This window comes from Calonectris borealis, chromosome 2 (assembly GCF_964195595.1).
Source record: "Calonectris borealis chromosome 2, bCalBor7.hap1.2, whole genome shotgun sequence".
Lineage (NCBI taxonomy): Eukaryota > Metazoa > Chordata > Aves > Procellariiformes > Procellariidae > Calonectris > Calonectris borealis.
In genome coordinates this window covers 118,499,734-118,518,933 of record NC_134313.1, presented here as the reverse complement: position 1 = coordinate 118,518,933, position 19,200 = coordinate 118,499,734, and the positions used below count along the sequence as shown (strand labels likewise).

Here is a 19,200-nt window from a genome sequence, read left to right as displayed (position 1 = left end):
CAAAATGCAATAATAAGCCTGTATTTTGTGTCTATATCACAGCTGGCATCCCGGTAAGCTTTAATGGTTATGAACAAGATTCTGTAGGTAACTACTTATATATGATTAAAATACTGATATTATTAAAGGTCTTTCATACAGCTTATAAGCACAGTAAAATCCAACCATCTTTGCTAGTGGGCGTAACAAAGGCTATCTTGGATAACTGGTGCTTCAGGAAGGTTTTGGCCAGAAGTACTATGACAAAACTGAACTTCTTCAAAAATTGTCGGGAGCTCTTTCATCCCAGGATCTAAGGTTTTCACTGTCAAAAGTGATTAATGGTTTTGAGGCTTTCTACAGTTTTGCGACAGTCAAGTTAAGATTTCTACAGGCCAGGTTTCAACAGGTGATTAGCACCTACCCGACTATCCTGAAACATCCTTGTTGTCAGCAGAGCCAAGCAGCACTCCTTCCTGGAAATTCCTTTTTTTTTTTTTTTTAAGATTGCAGCTGAAATAGCCACGCAAATTTAAACACTTAATTCATGGTGTTTTCTATTCCTGCGCTCCCTCTTCTGGCTTTCTAGAATTATTTAGCAAACATCTTATGCCCACATCATAAGAACAACTCCAGTATCAGTTGTAAAAGCATTAGTTGTAATGATAACACGCGCTTTGGTAGCAGACACCATAAAAGGGACTACTACTAAATAAATGAGGAAACGGCCACAGCAGCCAAGCATTTCTGTACATATGTATCCCAAGTAAAGGTTTCCTGGGCTTTTGGAGAACAAAAACAATCCTACTATTGGTGCAATAGTTGTAATACTATGGATATTGGATATGGAATAAACAGAAGGCTTCACTGGAGGGTGCTCTCTAATTTCTAGTTTGCTCTCTCTCTTGAATGGTGCAATAGAATGGTATGCTTAAATTTGTCCCCATAAACTAGTAGAAATTTTTTCACAAATTTTCTTCTCAACTGTGTAACAATAGGATTGTTAAATAAACATTCTCCTGCACTGTTTACAATCCAACTATTGTGGTAATATACAGCTGAAATCAATTTTAATGATTTTCATTGCTGAGCCTGAGAGAAAAATAAAGCCATGGTGAACAAAAGTTTGCATTTGAAGTACTGTTCATTCTTAATATTCTTCTAAACATCTTTCCTACCACCATATATATGGCTTCACAAACAAAGCTAGCCCCCCATGTAACCATACTGGGAAACTGGTCCTGAGCTAAGAGTGGAAAATGAGGTAAACAAAACTTTCCTGTACATCTTATGTTATATTTACAACGCCCTTTTCTAAGTTGTAAACACTTTTTGCTTTCATTTCAAGGACCAAAATCCCGGTAACACAGAAAAAAGTCTCAGCATTACAGAAACGGTTCAAATGCAAACTGAACAGCCATTTACTTGGTGTTGATATCGTCCCTCTTTCAATAAACTCTGCGTAGCTGTAAGGAACTCTTGAGATGGTTTAATAAGTCTTTTCAGTGTATATAATAATAATTATATTACATATGCACCTCACATTTTCAGTTTTGGAGTTCTACCCTAATAAAGCAGTATGAAAAGGTGCTTTAAGATGTATACTAGAGACAGGAACCAACACATTCCAGTTCAATGTGCTAAGTCCAGCTTCTCCGTGGATTTTACCATTTGAGGAGGTCCTAAAACTCAATGGCTTTAAAGAAATGTTCCTTGATTGCAGGGAATTCCTGTCTTGGAGAAGTTTCAGACCATTACACAGAACTGGGATGTTTCCTGCCCCCAGCTCCACCAGCTCTCACTGCTGTCACCCATGCCATGCACCAACCTGCGAGGTGCTGGAGAAAAGGGTGAGCAGGCAGGCAATTTCTGCTCATGTGAAAAGGAGCTTCCATGTTTTTGTGGGGTGCACCCTTAGCCCCCGTCACTTGGTAGAGTCTGTGCTCTAGTCCTATAAATATAGTAACGTGTGACTCAGGTGAGTCATGCCATTTACTGCCTCACGCCGGAGTATTTGCTCAGATCTAGCATGAAGTATTTGCTCAGATCTAACGTATCGCTGACACGGTGCATTACAGCCTAAGGGGAGAATCAAGTCCCGCTTCCTTTTCTGGAAAGCCCCCAGTGATTCTGCTAGGTATAAAATCCTAGTAAGCGGCTGTAGTACTTTCAGGGCAATGAGCCTCATAGATGTCAGCTGATGCATAAATAACAGCATTACTGTCGTCTGAGGACCTGGGTGTTGCAGGAGAGTGGTTTTATAGGAAATCACTGGGAATTATTAACCTGCGTAAAGATACTCTCATATGTAATTATTTGCAAGATTAGAGCCAGTAATTTTGCAAGGTTTGGCCTTCGTGTATCATGTGATAGTTCACAAAGAGTAAATTTTGTTATACCAGAGAATAAAAGTTGCTGTACCACAGCAAGGCTTCATGGCTATGCTACCAGTTCTTATCAGAGTCAAAGTGAAATGTACAGGATTTCGGGGAAAAAAAAAAAAACAAAACAGAGACCTCACTATCTGTAGTATTAGAAGATATGATTTGATAGCTTGTAGTCTCACATATCGTGTGTAGTCCATACAGTAGCTGTGAGTTAAGGCATTTAAAAAAAAAAAAAAGCTTACTGCTTTTCTTTTAGGGAGGCTGAAAACAAAAAGCAGAGATCTGATATTTTACTTTTCCAGCAAGCAAAAGCCACGAGTTAGTCAGGCACTCATCTCACGCCGGTTTTAAAGGGCCTCGAGGATGCTCGTAACGCCAGCCGGGGGGGGGAGCCGGTACCCGCAGCCAGCGGCTCGGCAGGGTCCCTGCGCAGCGCGGGCGCTGCCGCCCTCTCCCGGCCGGGCCCGACGCGGGGCGCGAAGCGGAGCGTCCCGGGCTCGGCTGGGCTCCCGCGGCTGCTCGCTCGCTTCGGAGGTGAACTATAGATGTACGCCGCAGCGCGCCAGCTGCGGGGCTGCCCAGCGGCGGTGGCTCTCTGGGAAGAAAAGCCACAACAACAACAACAACAAATAGTTATTCCAAAGGCAACGAGGAAGCCCCAAATCCCTCGTTAGAAACTGCAGCAGGAGGGACGCCGGCCGCACGGCGCGGGGGAAGCAGCGCAGGAGCGGGTAGAGGCGAAGGGGTGGGCGGGTGTCGCCCCCCGCCCGCAGGTGCTGCCGAGCCGCGGGACCCCCTCGGCGGCGGCCGGCCCGGGGCTGCACGTCGCGGCCCGGCCAGCAGGAGGAAGGAAGAGGAAGTGAGAGCGGCGGCGGCGGGGAGCCGCCGAGTGCCTCTGCGAGCCCCGGGATGGGATAGCGCCGGGGGCAGCGCAGCGCAGCGACGCGGCGGCGCGGAGCCTGGCTCCCGCGGCGGTGTGCGGCCGAGCTGCTCCGCCGGCCCCGCTCTGCGCCGCGGGGCGGGGGCGGTGCTGCCCGCCCTGGGAGGTAGGCGAGCCTCGGGGCCGGCGGGGGGAAGCGGCGGCGGGGCGGGTGGCCGGGGCCGGCGGAGGGAAGCGGTGGCGGGGCGGGTGGCCGGGGCAGGCTGCGGCGCTGGCCGGGCGGTGAAGGGAAGCGCGGGGCGCAGCCGGGGAGGAGGGACGGGATGGGACGGGACGGGGCAGGCGGCCGGCAGGCGAGCCCCGCACCTGCCCGCAGCGGGCGCCGGCAGCCGGTCCCCCCCAGGGGGAGGTGCCGGGCGGGGGGCGGCCGGAGGGAGCGGCCGCCGTGGCTGTGAGGAAGAGGAAGCGCAGCCTCGTGCTTGTCAATGCGGCGCGGCCTCGGCCGGCGGCTGCGGGCGGTGGCGGGGGGGCACCCGGCCCGCCTCGCATAACGGCTCCTCCCGCCGCCCTGCCCTCTCCGCCGGCCCGCAGCCGCTCCTTCCACAGCCGCCCGGCGCGACTTCGCCGGCGCCTCCTCCTCCGCCTCCTTCCCGCTCCGTCCCCCCCCTCCCGTGCCCCGGCGGCCCTGCCCGCCCCCCGCTGCGCTTGGTGGTCGGAGGCCGCTGGTGAGAGGCGGCGGGCGGGGGCCGCGCACCTCCGGGCGCCGGGGGGTGGGTGAGTGAGTGGTGGCGGGGCCTCGCCTGCCCCGGCGGGACCGGCGCGTCGCTTCGCGGTGGCGGGTGGCCGGGAGGGAGGGAGGGCGGGCGGTCGGTTTTCGGGGCACCGGCCTCAGCAGGTCCGGCGTGGGTCAACGCGCGGGGTCAGGCTCGGGCGGAGGCTCCGACCGCAGCAAGTGTCCGCACAGCCCCGGGCGCCGCTCGGGAGGAGAAACCTCAACTTCGAAGCAAGTGCATCCCCGCCGGCAGCCGGGCTCTTGCCTCGGGGTTGGTACCCAGCCGCCGCCTCCGAGGGCATGCCTCCCCCGCTACCTGGCCTTCAGGAGCTTTTGGTGGGGGAAGTGGGGGGGTGTGTATGTGTGTCTCTTCCTCAGCTTGTGCTCGTACTAGTGATCAAACCGCTGATGAATTTCAGATGAAATGATTGTTCTGAAATGTGGGTGGTGATTATTATGCAAAGCCACGGTGCGCAGCCTTGTATAAAGCAAGTGGGTATCAGGTCCAAAAAGTGAAGTTTTAAAAGTTTCTTGGCTCGAAGCCTTTATAAAGTTTATTTTGAATATCTTTTCCTTGCAGAACTAATACAACTGTCCGGCTGTCCCTCGAGAATGCTATAAAGTAAATATAGGAGTTCCTGAAAAATAACAGTGAGTACATTTCAAATCAGCAACGTTTTGTTGTTAACTTTGTAAGAATACCTCTTAACCTGCCAAGGCTCAAAATGTGCAGCAAACACATTGAGAGCGCCAATGATAATAATAGTGCAGGAAATGTACCGTGTGTTAATTGCTATAGTATAAACATGGTTGCCTGTGAGCTGTATTTCATGATACAGCAGTTACGGTGCAATTTCAGCAAGGGATGTTTTGAAGTATATTCATAAGCAAATGGGTTTTCTTTTGCTTTTGTCCCTCAGCTGCCTGATTGCCCCCGGTTAAAATACTTATCTTTTGGGAAGAGGGGGAAATTGAGTAAGAACTGTGCAGAGTCCTGTACTGCGCTTGGGGACGTTGTTTCCTCCTCTTCTCCTTAGCTCTTTCTCCTCCTTTCCCCCAAATGCACACACACACGCATGCCGTCTCATCCTCAGTTATATAATCTTGTAGACATTTATGGATCATTCATTGTTCGCATGGTCCCATTCTTTCCATGTCATTCCTGCTTGATTGAGTGACTTGCGCAGAATATTACACAGTAAAGAAAAATATGTTTGAATTTTCATGAAGTTCTTCCAGTTGGAGCTGCAAGTTTGCTTTCTTTGCAGGTTTCTTTCCCTGATTCCCGCCCCTCTTTTTTTTTTTTTTTTTTTTTTTGGAGCTGTACAAGTATATGGTAGGGATCTAATCTGATGACCGGTAACTAGATAAGAAGGAGGAAGAACCAGTGATGACAGGTTGCTGGTAAAAGTCCCTCTTGTGTACTGTTAGGAAAATATCCATTAACACGCAGTCATAAAGCTGTTAAAAGTACTGCAGCAACTTTTAAAAACTCACCAGTCAGAGAAAACAAAGATTAATATGGCTAAAACATCAACATGATGTGAAATGAGTATTATTGAAAGATACTGTCAGTGCGGTCTGTGGATCTGAGTGTGTGATTTGACCAGTCTAGAGGTGTACCTGATTCCCAGTTTATTCATGCTGGGGAGGTTGCATAGGGGTAATTCTTTTGTCTCTTTTCGTAATCTGTTTGAAACTCACTGTGCAGTACAACACACTTGTCTTCTCTGTAGCTTGCAACTTTGCTATGAGTGTCATTGAGGATTTTTTTTTTTAATGAAGAACGGGGGCGGGGGGAAGAGGACTGGTTTCTATATTTACCGTTTTGATATTTTTCCTTATATTCTCCATATGCCAGGAAAAACTTCATAGGTGTACAATTCAGATGGATTTTGATGAGGGGATAGGAAAAATTCTTACCTATTCATTCTGTAGCAGTCTTATGTGGTGACTGAAAGTGCCTGCAGTTCAGTAATCATTATTATATAACCTGACCATGGGTGTTCTAAAAAGCAACTACTTCTGTTTCCTCGCTGTTCAGGTGCAACATATTGTATACGTTGCCCTAAGAAGTGATTTTTTTTTTTATGCCCCTTCACCCTAGTGTTCACAAAACAAGCTTATTATGCTACATAAAGGTGTAACTGTTGCTGAACTGCTGTCTGCATTGTACTTCCTGACAGCAATGCTGTTCTGCAGTGAACTGCAGATCAAGAGTAACGTGGTGCTCCACCCTTCCTTCCGCTCTTTGTTTTTTCTACCTAGTAGAAGTCTCTTTGATTTTAAGGTTTGGGCTCACAGACGTGCTTTCTCACAGTGTCCAGCTTACAAAGTGGTGTTGGACTATGACCTCATGTTTTCCATGTTGATACACAGAGAGCAGAGTTCCTATGTTCACACGTAAGGTGTGTGGCTTTCTTCTTTTGATACTGTAGACGGGTTCATTATGTGATGGAGTGAGAGGCTAATGTCTATAGATTTAACTGTAACTAGGAAAAGGCTTCTATAGATCTCTGCCGGTGCACCTGCACATTAACGTGCAGTGTCCTCCTGTTCCGACGACAGGCTTCTTGTCTGGATATATTGCCAACCACAACGCTTGTAATTCTGTGATTGTCTGATAAGGATTTGCTTGGGACTTAGATAAGGTCATCAAGTACAATTTTCCTCTTGAGTTGTGACTCTGCTATCGCTTCATTTTTAGTTTCCTCAAAGTAAATGATCTCTTTAAAGTTTAGGAGCTCTCTTTTTCATGCTGTGGTGCGGATGTGCAGTACTTCCTTCTATAAAAAAATGTTTGTAGAAGGTGATGGGATTTTGGGAACCCTGGAAACTAGAAAACATCATACACCCTTGCAGCAAGCAAAAGTACTGTTGTCTCTTCTAGTTTATTTCTTTGCACAGTTATGCCTGGGTCTAGTAGACTTTCTCCTCTGCTGTATCCCTGCATTGTCCTGAAGGTAGAACTTTGAGGCAGAATGAATTGGTCAGGTTTGCCTCCCTGTTCAGTCATTATCCTATTAAAAAAGAGATTTCAAAAAGAGGTTTTATGGTTATGAAGTCTTTGTGGTTTGAACACTTGTGACTAGAAATGGCTTTGTAACAGCCATCAAACCACCATTCAGTAAGGTCTGTGCTGTATCTTTAAAAGATTTCGCTGCTTTGAATGAGTTTTTTTGAAAAAGGTTCTTGTATTCGTGGCAAGAGGATCGTGCCAAGTACACGTTGTTAAACTTGTGTCAATTTAACAGCGCAACTGTTTAAAGGATTTAGGATAATTTTCCTTCTACTTGAGTCAGTCACTTTTTTTTTTCTTTTCTTTTTTTCCCCTCTCTCCAAATATAACACTGGAAAAGGAGAGAAAGAGAAACTAAAAGCAATTGGCAGAAGCCAGTATGTTGGCAGGCATTTGATAGTACGGATCGTAAGAGGTGATAATATATATGTGACACTTAACATAAAATAAACTGCATACATATGGTGTTACAGAGATGAATGGAAGAATAATCACAAAGTTGTGAAGCTGTCTTTCAATCAGCATTTTTGCATCAAGCTATTTGCAAGGATTTGGTTTTGTGGTGTGATCTTTCATTATCACAAGTGTTGCGCGACACAAAAGAGAGATTGTAGGATAATGTCACAACCTCTCTGCTAATTTCCTCGGTTTTCTGATCACTGTCAACATTTAAGAGGAATATTAATGGGAAGTCTATGCCACTGGGGATAGCTAAGGTGTTTCCTCTTCTTTCCTTTTCAGATCTGACAGAGGTAAACTTCTGTGTTCTGGGCAGACGCTAAGTGGCTCGTGCCACATGTGTGGTACCCATCAGTAAGCTGATTTCTCAAGCTGCTGTGTGGGTTGGTTTGTAAAGCACATGCTTGCGCTTAAGAGCAAGGTGAACAGTGATTCACATGGTGCTTGTTTGCAAACACTTGAAAATGCATCGATATATCTCTCCTAATGGCAGGTTTCCATTGTGAGTATTTGATTTGACTGTACTAGACCTGTCTTCAATGGCTGCGAGGAGGGGAAAGTTAGTTGTGAGAGAGTGGAAGTGATGGACGAGCCATTTTTCTGTTCAGAGGTAAATCGCACGATGAAGAAGACTTGAAGCCACTGCTGGTAGGGGTCCCCTTAGAAAAGTGTTTTAGCTTATGTACAAATGGACTCACTTTGGTACGTTTCTAGTGAGCAGCCTTTGGAGTTCTTTAGAAAGCTGAATATACTATCTGAAGATGTTACACAAATGTGGTAAGCGACCTATTCTTACTGCTTTTGAGGATGTAAGTCTACTTACTGATACTTCTGCTGTGCTCTGTATATAGTAAAATAACGCTGCAAAACTCCACAGGAGCTAGCACTAGTGCAAGGGAGGGAATGGGGACTACCAGTCAATGCCGAGGGAAAAGATTTCCCCTTTTAGATTGAATTTGGTTGATTTAAAGTGTTTGTGAAACAGCACAACAAAGAGGCTGGGGGGGGAATAAAAAAACAAATTGTTTCCAAACAGATCTATTACAAAATAATAGGTGTGTCCTAGCTGTGTGTGTTCTCTTGCCTTTTGCTTCTGCTTTGCTTCTGGTTTTTATTTCTCAAAGTTAAACTCTCCTCATAATTTCTTCTTGCAGAGGTTTGCCACCTCTACCTTAGTACCTTATTCTTCGGTCTTTGATGTATTTATTTATCCCAACTCCCGTGGTTTCACTGACTTTGTCCAGTCCTTAAATTCTTTCCTGGGCATCCCTTAGGTTATTACTCAATTAAATAATTTCATTTAAGATTTGCAAGAAAAGCTGTGGACTGAAGTGTGTATCACCTCCTATGTTCTTTCGAAGTCTCTAGCTCAAAGTGTCTATTGTACAGTCCTAATTTATGGGGGGGCATATGAAGTGTGAAACTGTCTCTGAAATATTGCCTCATTGGGGACTGAGTAATTTTTTGTCAGCTACATGATACATATATGATAATCTAGCTCTTTTTCTTGTTGAGCTTCCTTCAACTGAAAGGGAGGATGGGTCACTCTTAGAAGAGAACTTCAGATTCTGGAGATGTGATGGCTTTAAACTCCTATTATTTAATACAGCAGAGAATGCTTGCTTGCAGATGGTCTACTTTCCTGTAGCTTTTTGCAAATCAGAGAGTGTGCGTGAACATGGACAAAATGCTCCATGTGGACCTTTTTTTCCTTAACATAAGAAGCTGACAACCTGTAGGACAAATACATCCAACATTCTGAAGTTAGACAAAAGGGGGGATGTGTAAGGTATGACAACAGGCTCAAATAACGCTGTCAGCACGTCGACCTTCTTCCTTCAGTTGAAATTTTGTGTACAGTTCCTGGGACTAGATGGCTGGTGTTTTTCAGAGGTGTTTTTTCTTCTAGCTCATTGTCAGCTTGACAGTAAGAATGGGAAGAATCAGGGCTCCTAATTTAGTCTGTTAGAAACTTCCATAAAATTAAGCATGTAGCTGTCTTTTTCTGTGACCATGCACATGCTGTATAAAGAGTATACTTCATGTATTTGTTTGCTGACTTGGAGCCCATTTCTGTTTCTTCTGATGCTGGCTTGATCTTTTATGTAGTAATAGGAGATGCATAAATGTTGTGAAAATAGGAGAATGATTTTTAATTTTTTAAAAACACAGTTAAAACAGTTTTTGCTATGTTTTGGAGTGATGGAAAGAGTTTAGCAAAGCCAATATTTCAATAAACTTCTACAAAATGCGGTTGTTCTAATGCTTTCTTCCATAGATATAGAACTGTCTTAGCTAACTATTCATATATTTTTAGTGCATGCGTGAATTCTGGTGCTTGAATTTGTAGCCGAAGTGAAAATATTACTTGCCTACTTTTCTTTCTCTTCAGCCAATGTACATAGACCGTATAGTCCAGCAGAAGTGTAAGGGGTATGTGGGTCTTGGCAAAGATACCTCATGTGAGCAGTTCAGGCTTTTGTCTGGCTAGACTGGCAAGCTGCTGTATATCTCGTTGAATCTTGCTGGAGTCACCATAGTGGGGGTGACTCTTTAAATTGCTGCTTCATATTTTAAGAGAGATGGTAATCTATTGAGGTAGGGTGATGAGGAGTTTATAAGTATTCACATAATACCCTCTGGCCAGAAAATAAAGTTGATTTGCACATTTCCTCTCTAATAATAAGAGGAGAAAAATGGCTATGACACAGGTTGATATAATACAATTTTTACTCTTAGTGCCAGTGCGTGTATTTAGTACGTTCCAATACAGTCTTTTCCATTGCTTTGCTTTCTGGAATAAATTGCACATTAGTTTTCATACCAACGGTCGTGGCTTCAGCTGGAGATTGAAACCTGCTAAGTGTTGGCTTGGTGCATGGACTTTTGGACAAACTTTTTCAGTAACACTGAGCCAAACCAATTTGAAAAAAAAATGTTCCCCAAACGTAAGTACTGGTCCTTGCATTCTGGAAAGGATATCTGGTATACCCTTCGGTTGCTAGGCTTTTAAAATGCTGGAGTATTGGTGTTTGTCTTCCTCCCCCCGCTCCCTGCCAAGTTTTCTTTTTTTTCCCCCCCCTCCCTTCAAGCACCAGGGCACTCATCTGTTGAAGCCCTACCCCCTGTGGTTCAAGTACATTCCTCCTATCAACCTTTTCACCCCACCTCCCACTGTCCCTCTTCACACATACTCTGACATCTTTTCTGCTCACCAAACTCACAAAATTCAGGACTAGATGTGGGGTCTAATTCTGAGCTATACTTTATGTAGATCTATAATCTTCTCCTATAGATATGCATACAAGTTTCTTGTTGTGCTTAATCTTCTTTTCCTGAAAAAAAAGGCAGAAAATTTTGAATAAATGAGAACTTCCATTGGAGAGCAAAAGACAGAACATTTGGCGTGGTGGTTATTAACTGCTCAGGAGAAGATTGTAAAGGGGAAAAAAGACCCAACCAACCAAAAAGCCTGGAAAGCTGAAAGAAAATGTAAGGTCTTTCCCACTTTGGACCACTTAATGTAATTTTAACCATATCTATGGCAAGTAATTAAAGATTTGACAGCTAGTGCCCGTTCCAGAAAAGGAAGAAAAGGGCATGAAAAATGGCCCACATCTTAAACCAGGTTTGTTTTTTTAAATTGTAACTAATGTTAGAAGTAGGTCAGTTTATGCGGTCTTTTTTGAAAAGACTAATTTTTATATTTTGTAGCCAAAGTGAAATTTTTACAGAAATGCAATTGTGGAAAGCAATGTGTGAAATTTAGAAAGGGAAAAATCATCTTTTCTGCCCTGTGCTGCTCTGAGCCTTTCTCTGTCCTGACTTTCTTCTCTGACATATTTGGACTTGACTTATTGAAATTTCTCCATCTGTTCTTCCCTCCATATAAAATGCTGGCGATTTCAGTCTATATTTCTTGTGTTAGCCTTAGGATGTAACATGCAGAGCACCTTTCATAAACTTTTCTAATATGCAATGACCTGGGCTTTTATATCTTGGCCTGCCAAAAATAACCCTTTTTTTTTTTTCCTTCCGCTACGTTAGCTTGTAGGAAGAGCATGTTTGTGTAACAACAAGAGTTGGTAGCATTGTGCTGTATTGGGATGGTTTTCTGGAAGGCAGAAGTTTCAAAGACTTCATCCCTTGCAGCTGTGAATGAGTCAGAAAACACATTATGGTAAAGGAGAGATGTGTGCAGAGGGAGAAGGGAAGAAAATAATATACATAATTTTAAATCCAAGTTGGAATTCGAGTTCTATTTTAAAACAAACACATAAATAAAATGGTCTTAGGCTATTTGCACTGGAATTTTAAATTGATTTCCTGGCCTATATGCCAGAGGGATCAAAACATCCACAGTTCGGTGGTAGCAGTGTGTGAATTCAAATTAAAACAGTATGTTGTAACATTTTTTATCTTCCAAAGTGCTTAAATTTTGTAAAATTCACCTCAGTCTAGAGATGGTGAGACTTTTAGCTTTGAATTATTTTCCATAATTAATATATGAAGGTTGAAAAAGCAACTATGCTGGCTACTTTTCTGTAATTAAAGGAATGACAAGATAAGGGAAAAAAGGAGAGAGCAAGCAGACTTCCCTCCCCTAAATCGGTAAATAGAGAACCACCAAACTAGACTAGAAAATCAAACCTAAGTCAACCCGCGGATCCTTTGTGTCCAACTAATTGTTCTTGCTGTGTTCACTGGTCCCCATAAGCTTGACTAAGGGGATAAGCCTTGCTTTCCTGTCTGGAGGCTTTTCTCTCTTGATCTATTGAAATTCAGAGTGGAGGGCCCCCTTTAGAGAACGTCCTGTCCTCCTCTGTAACAAAGAGGCTCCAGCTGTGGGTATGGATTGAAGAGAGAGGTAGCCTCTCAGGCAAGCAATTTGGAGTCATTTAGGAAACCAGTAGTTTTAATTTCATTTGGAAATGGTAAGCCTGGAGTCAGTGCAGTTTTCGGACCACTGATGTCCTGCACTTGAATTCAGATGGTACCTGGGCAGGCCCAGTGTGTTCTGCTACCGGTTCCGTTTCTGAGATACGTAACTGTAATGGAATTACGTGGTGCAGCTACGTAGTTTTAACGTGATGGAAGAGACCTTGTAAGTCACTGGTTTGACATTGGAAGGATGTAGTTTCAGTCTTGGCATCAGGTAGACTGGTGCCCTGAGTGAGCGCATCCTCAGGACAGCTGCTCTCCCATGTTTCAACACTAGTAGTGTTCCTGCAGGAAGGAGAGCGGAATTCAGGTGTGCCACATAAGTGTCAATTCCAGCAAGAAGTAGTAGGCATAACCCCAGTTAGAAGGGCAGATAAAATTTTTTCTGCATCTTCTAGCTTCTTCATCCCAGCCTGTTTCAGCAGCTTCATCTGTGTAGAGATACCCAGCCATTAGTTATGCATGTATAATTACAGCTATGCATGTAATTAACTGCATTATCAGTATGAGCCAAAGGGAGAGAGAGTTGTGTGTTTTAGGCATGGTAGTCCATGTGTGTTGTCATTTCATATGCATACTAAATGAGACAAGAGGCACTACTTGTGCTTCAAAGAGAAGCTTTGAGATAAAAGTATCTTTTAAAAAAATTAATCTGGATCTATTGTTTTGACGAAAGTAGTACCACTGAAAAAGAGTAATCAGTTGCAATACGTTAGCTTGTGAGAGCTGCAGCAAGATCTCTTAATCCACAGTATTTACTGAAAGGGACAGGTAATTCTGATATGGTCAGTATGGATACTTGATCTTTACCCATTCTATGGAGAAGTTACGAGTGGGAGCAAGGCATGGGTGTGTTCTGTATTGATATAGATAGCCTGAAGCAGTTAGAAAACTTAAGAGATTGTTTTGAGCATCTTCTCAATGTTAAGTTAAAAATACAAGGGTAGATAGTAGGCAGAATGCAGACATAAAGGGATATATTTGTAAACTGTTTTCTGAGCAAAAGCTGGGTATTTGCCTTCCCTAGAGAAAGCATAGACGGTATGCATCAACAGTGGGAACTCTTGTTCTCTCCTACTGTTTTTCGGATTGTAATATGAAGTTACTGCTCTAGCTGTAGTGCCTTGATGAGCTGATTCAGCCTAGCTGGGCAGAGAAGATCTACGATCAATTCTTTTCGAATAGAGGCAGAAGTTAACTGCTCAATTTACCAAATAATGTGGAGGAGTTCCTCGGATGGTAGAGGAGCTCCCATCAAACACTGGGAGGAGCTCAGGGCAGCTCTGTTTATGTCAGACTGTCCAGTATTTGTATTGAAAAAAAATCTACGTATCAACTGTAGGTAGATATTCGGTATATGCTGAAGGCAAAGAAAAAAGTATTTGATGATTGTATTCAATTTGCAGTATCTGCTCTTGTTTGTTTTCATTTCTTAATCTGGTGCTGGCATAAAGCTTCATGAACACGAAGTCAAAGAAAAGGGGGGCTTTTTTAGAAGGCACTTTATCAACAGGTGAACAAAGGCGGTTTTAAAGTGTTACTGAACCATTGACACAATCTCTTAAAGGAGTGTATTGAGAGACTGTCTGGAAGATTTCATAAAGGGAAGGACCATCAGCTCTGTCTTTCCTCACTGAAAGTTGATTGTTCCAGTAATTCTATAGGCAACAGTGCTGTCTCTTGGGCAGTAGTTGTTGTGTGTTACTAAAGGTTGTCTATAGACGAAAATCACTAAGTAGCAATATGATTTAGTTGAAAAATACTAATTCTTGGCATTCTTCATAATTCTCTGTTTTATATTCATACTGATTTCATGTCTGGATATCTATACTTAGAACTGAAAAAAATCTGAATTTATTTTGCGAAAGAAGAACTCAATTTGTAATTTTTTGTTAGCTTAATGGAGAGAGCTGTGCAGGTGGTTATCTTGGTCTCATACAATGAAAGCTGGTAATAATTTGCCATAATATTTTCAATAAAAATGTTAACCAAATAATCCGGAACTGCTGGCATAACTCAATTCCTCCTGCTGACATAACGCCATTCAGTCCAGTAGTGTTAAACCACTAGAGAGTTTGGCCTTCAGAAGAGGAAGAAAGAGAATTATCTCATATACACAGCGCTGTAAATGTTGACTCTTCAGTTGTGACCAGTGTGTAGGCTCTTTGTGCAGAGAATCAGTCCATGGGTTCACAGTTCAGCACTTAACAGTGTTGAATGAAAAAATGAGTTCAAAGAAAGGAAGGCGCCTTCCTTGAATTGTATGAGAAGTTGATGCAGACTGTTAAAATACTGAAAGTTACTTTTTCCTTTCTAAGGTCTAACACTGGTCTTCAACCACCTCTGGTCTCATTGAGGAATTCAGGAAATCAGTGAAAGTTGAGGGTGATATATGTGATAATTGCAAAGACTTTTGCTATTTGCAGAACAATTTGGATACCATAAGGGAAGAAGTTGTCTGCTTCTTTCTCACTAGTATGCTACTAAAGCAGAATAATTGTATTTAGGAAGAGAAGGACCTTCTCCGATTTTGTGTTAGTAGAGCAACTATGTCTTGGGAGCAGCAGTTTCCCCATCATTACCCCTGTACACAATGAGATTGGGTTGCTGAAACATTTGCATAAAATAATGCGTCTTTCTGCAGTAATTCTTTTCAACTATTTCTGACAAAAAATAGTGTCTTTCTGCAGTTGTCAATGGCTTGCTTTGTACAGTTGTCAAAAGAAGAGCAAGACCGTATTGGGAAGAACCAGCAGAAATTTTTTAGCATTTGGCCTCATCATTTGCTTCTACAGAGACACGGTAGAATTACTGGAGTGTTATTTACGTCTGTGGGTATCCGAGATCCACAACGGTAACGTCTTTTCCTCCTTTTATGCAGAGCCTTTTGATGTAGGTAGGAGGAGCAGGTGCTCATTGCTGGTGAAAGCCATTGTATGCTACCTGCCCCTTTGGAAGGGAAAATTTATGTGCTTTTATTTAAAAACTGCCAATGCCAGCGGCATTTTTTTTTTTTTAAATTCTCTTTTTAAAAAACGTGTGTTGGACTTCCTTATCTCCTCTCACAAAAAAAGAGATTGTTCAGTTTCGGGCTCTTTGTTGGAGCTGTACTGCCAGGAGCCTTCCTGGCCTCTGGCACTATCAACAGAAAATGCTGCTCTTGAAAGAATGGAGTATAGTTTAGGCGGGGTGGGGGGGGATACTGAGGCTAGGAGCGAAAGGCAGAACTTGGCATCGCAAAGAAATGGCTGAAAAAACATTCATTCATGTTCCTTGAAACTTTTGACAATGGTAGAATAAGGTTAAATGAAGGAGGAGAAAAGAGAAATAGAGCAAGCAGAAGGGGAAAGCGTTAGCAGGCCCAAAAAGGGAAGGGGAGGATATTGTCAAGTTTATTTAGGCATCGGGGGGGCTTTTTGCAAGAAAAACCTGGAACAGGGAGTTGGTGATCCCTAGTGTTTTAGTTTGGTAATTTAAATCTACGCGATACATAATTATGTATTTTGGTTTTTTCCCCCTGACTCAGCCACACAAGCTTGACAAGTCTGTCAGGGATTGATGTCAGGAAATTGAGTTTGAATATTGCTGGGCCGTAGTGTAACTTCTGTAACTGACTCTGAAGAATGGAAGAGTGATATATAATGGCACATTCATCAGGTATGTATTCCTCATAACACCTCACTCCTCCACAGCTTTAATGCATGCTTATTTTTATATAATATATTGTCCAACTGGGTGTAAAATCTCTAGCTGGTGACAAGGTGGGACCATAATGTCTTCGTAAACAACCTTTGCATCCTCTGGGGCCTATGATGAAGCCCTGTTGCAACTTGGATTGTCCTGCGGGTCAGGAGTTGTACAAACTGGCTGTTCTCTCAGAACCATCACTCTGGGCTTTCTCCCTTTTTTTTTTTTTCCCCCCTTTCTTTTTTTTTTCTCCCTTTCTCACTCCCCATCCTTTCTGTTTGCTGTTGAAGAGCCTGTTTGAGTCCTCAGCAGACAGCATTATGGGTTGTCTACCATAAGGCTGCAGTGGGAGTAAGGAAGCTCTTGAGCTAGGAAGCTCTTGAGCTTTTAAGGCCAATCCTAGATTATTCTGGGTCTTTTAAGGTGGGTGGTGTGTGTGTGAAGACAGGAAGGATTCTTATTACCATTAAATTACAATGGAATATGCGCTTAAGTTCTGTTTTTTGTAAGTAAGCCTGTTGATGCTGCACAAACCAAGACAGATATGGGTCATCTTCTTTTTTACAGTACAGGCATGAATAATGATGGAGAAAATAAATGCCTGGGTCAGATCAGCTGAGTGGGAAGCACCCATCTTATGCAGCTATGCTTCTGACAATAGCTACTTTCTAAACAGCTTGGAAGGTCTTCCTATGAAGATTTTTGCTATTTAGGAGACAAGAGATTGTAATTTGCATTCAGGAAGTGTTCTTTTAATCAAAATATTTGGCTTTTATATCCATGCACATGTGTGCATGTTTGCAAACACCCGGTATGACAGCACAGTAGGGCAGTAGGGTCTTTGCTTATTTGTTTAATGGTTGTGAATGTTAAGAAATTAGCCATTAAACTGTAGATGGAAACTGAGTTTCTGCAAGTTTAATGGGAACTGTGGTTGGATAAAGGACGTGGGCACATGGCTGTTTTCTTTATCAGAAGAGTCTGAACTCTGCTGGATTAATGATTTTCATCTCATTTTGCTGACCTTTGACCCTGAGAATTTTGTATAGCTAATAAATTAAGCCACTAGTGGGTTATTTGCTATTCATTTCGGAAATTCACGATGTATAAAAATCGTAATGTCTGTCTCATAGTAAGGACGAGCATTACGCTGCAGCAGTTGGGTGTCTCAGGTGTGCAGTGAGGCACGGAGCCAAAGCCAGACTGCTCCTTGGTGCCGTAGGCACGGTTGGCTTGCAGTTGTTGGAGCATGATTGCTTGGATTGTATTGTTGCTCTTAGAGAATGTTGGGTGTTGGGTTTTGTTTCCTAAGTATCTGTTGGAGGGTCCCCTTTTAAGGATTGAACATCCTTTGCAATTAAGGGCTAATAGGATATTTTCTTGAAAGCTGAAAATGAGTGAAATCAAAGAGTCCTTCATGCTGTTCTGACTTCTGTGTTAGAAAAGGATGCTGGGTATCAGGGTAATAGGCAATACACTTGAAAATTTTCTCTAAATGTTGTGCAAGACCTGTGGAAATGAGTGGTTCTCCAGAGTGTTAAAAGAGAATAAAGTTTTATTGCTTGCTGTAAAGCTACTGGTGGAGGGAGTAGTTACACTAAAGCAAGATGAAGTTTAAATTTAAACCAGCCTGCCTGTGCTGGTCCATGTAGATAGATCCATGTAGATATACTACTTCTGAAATAAGCATCTTTTTAGAAGCTCTTGGAGAGGAAAGGCAGTGAGTTACTGTTTAGATTAGTTTAGGGGCTTTTGGATTAATTTAGATTTTTTCCTTACACTTGTTCCTGAAGAGGAGCCATACTGACTTAAGCATGCAGCATTTTGCTTTAACTACAAATTTTAGCATGGAAACAGGCAAAATAAGGAGAAATAAATAAATGTTTGCAGATATAATTTGTTGTCCTGACTACTCTGGCTGTTCTAAATATCAGCAGTGTGTGGAGAGGGCCCTTTACGTAGTGTACAGCTTCAGCAGCGTGGCTGCCAGTGAAGCCAGCAGCTTACTAATAACTGACTAATCTTTTTTGTCACACCTGCACAAGCCTTTCTATCTCTCCAAAACATATTAGCATTCCTGAGAAGTTATTGAACCACGATGAATCACAAACACATTTTAAGTAATTCCTTTGTCATTCTGCTTGGGCCAAATACACCCTTCCTAAACAATACCTTATTTTTCTACCTGATAAAACCTTTCATTTTTTTAGTCAGAGAAATGAAAATCAGAGAAATGAAACTAACTGTGTATTCAAGCTTACCTTTTAATAAGGGCCTTGTACCCCCACTTCTCACTTTTACCTCTGAGCTCCACCATGTGATTAGATGAAAAACTCTGGTCTGTGCCAGTTCTGTTAATGCAGTAATATGGCTCGATCGCATAATGTGACACATTAGTTGTGAAGCTTTGGGTGCCAATTCTGTCACCTCCCTGGGTGTTCACCAGTTAACAGCTGGTTTCCAGGGAGGGCTGTGTCCAGTATTGCTCATTGGGTCAGATGATGGTTACTGAAACTGCACGGGAACTCCACGAGCCTTTTCCATACGAGAGAGCCTGTGCTATTCCAGGATCTCGCTGTGATCTCCTCAATATGTGCCTGCCAAGCGCTTGGTTTGATTTACTGTTCTCATTTTCTATGTAGACTTAGGTAATCATAAAAGGAAAGAGTCAATCGGAGTGGGAATGACTATGCAAATGACTGATGGAAATGTAAGAATGAACAGCAACAGCTATAGAGCTGTTTAACTTCAGGTATTTATTTGGGAAGTTCAGTAATGATAAGGTTGATCAAAAATGCCATGTTTCGCTGGGACTGGAAGGAGATCTTGCACAATGAAATGGAAGTATTAACTGAAATCTTGTATAAAAGAGAACCTCGGGTGTAATTGTCTTTGTTACTTGATGTTTCCAGCATTCGTAAGCCAAAGCTTTAGGATAGATTTCTGCTGGCAAAATGTTGTATTAGGTGTGGACAGCAAGAAGGGCTCCTGTTTCAAAAGCTGGGTCACCTCCCACCATCCTCTCAATTTTTAGCTTGGTACCCTTAGAAACAGCAACAGCTTCTGTTGTTGTATG

The 19,200-nt window shown here is 42.9% G+C and overlaps 1 protein-coding gene across 3 annotated transcripts in view; it reads left to right on the top strand.

Annotated features, from left to right (window-relative positions):
• Positions 1–3,190: 3,190 nt before the first annotated feature.
• Positions 3,191–19,200, top strand: part of ELMO1 (engulfment and cell motility 1) — a 319,770-nt gene continuing 303,760 nt past the window's right edge. Inside the window, exons 1-2 of one of the 3 annotated variants that reach the window (XM_075143082.1) lie at positions 3,191–3,412; positions 4,599–4,669. The gene's annotated coding sequence lies outside the window, so the exon portion shown is untranslated. Of the gene's footprint in view, positions 3,413–3,833; positions 3,972–4,598; positions 4,670–19,200 lie in introns of those variants that run through there. The other 2 variants (XM_075143084.1, XM_075143086.1) reach the window with 2 other exon arrangements.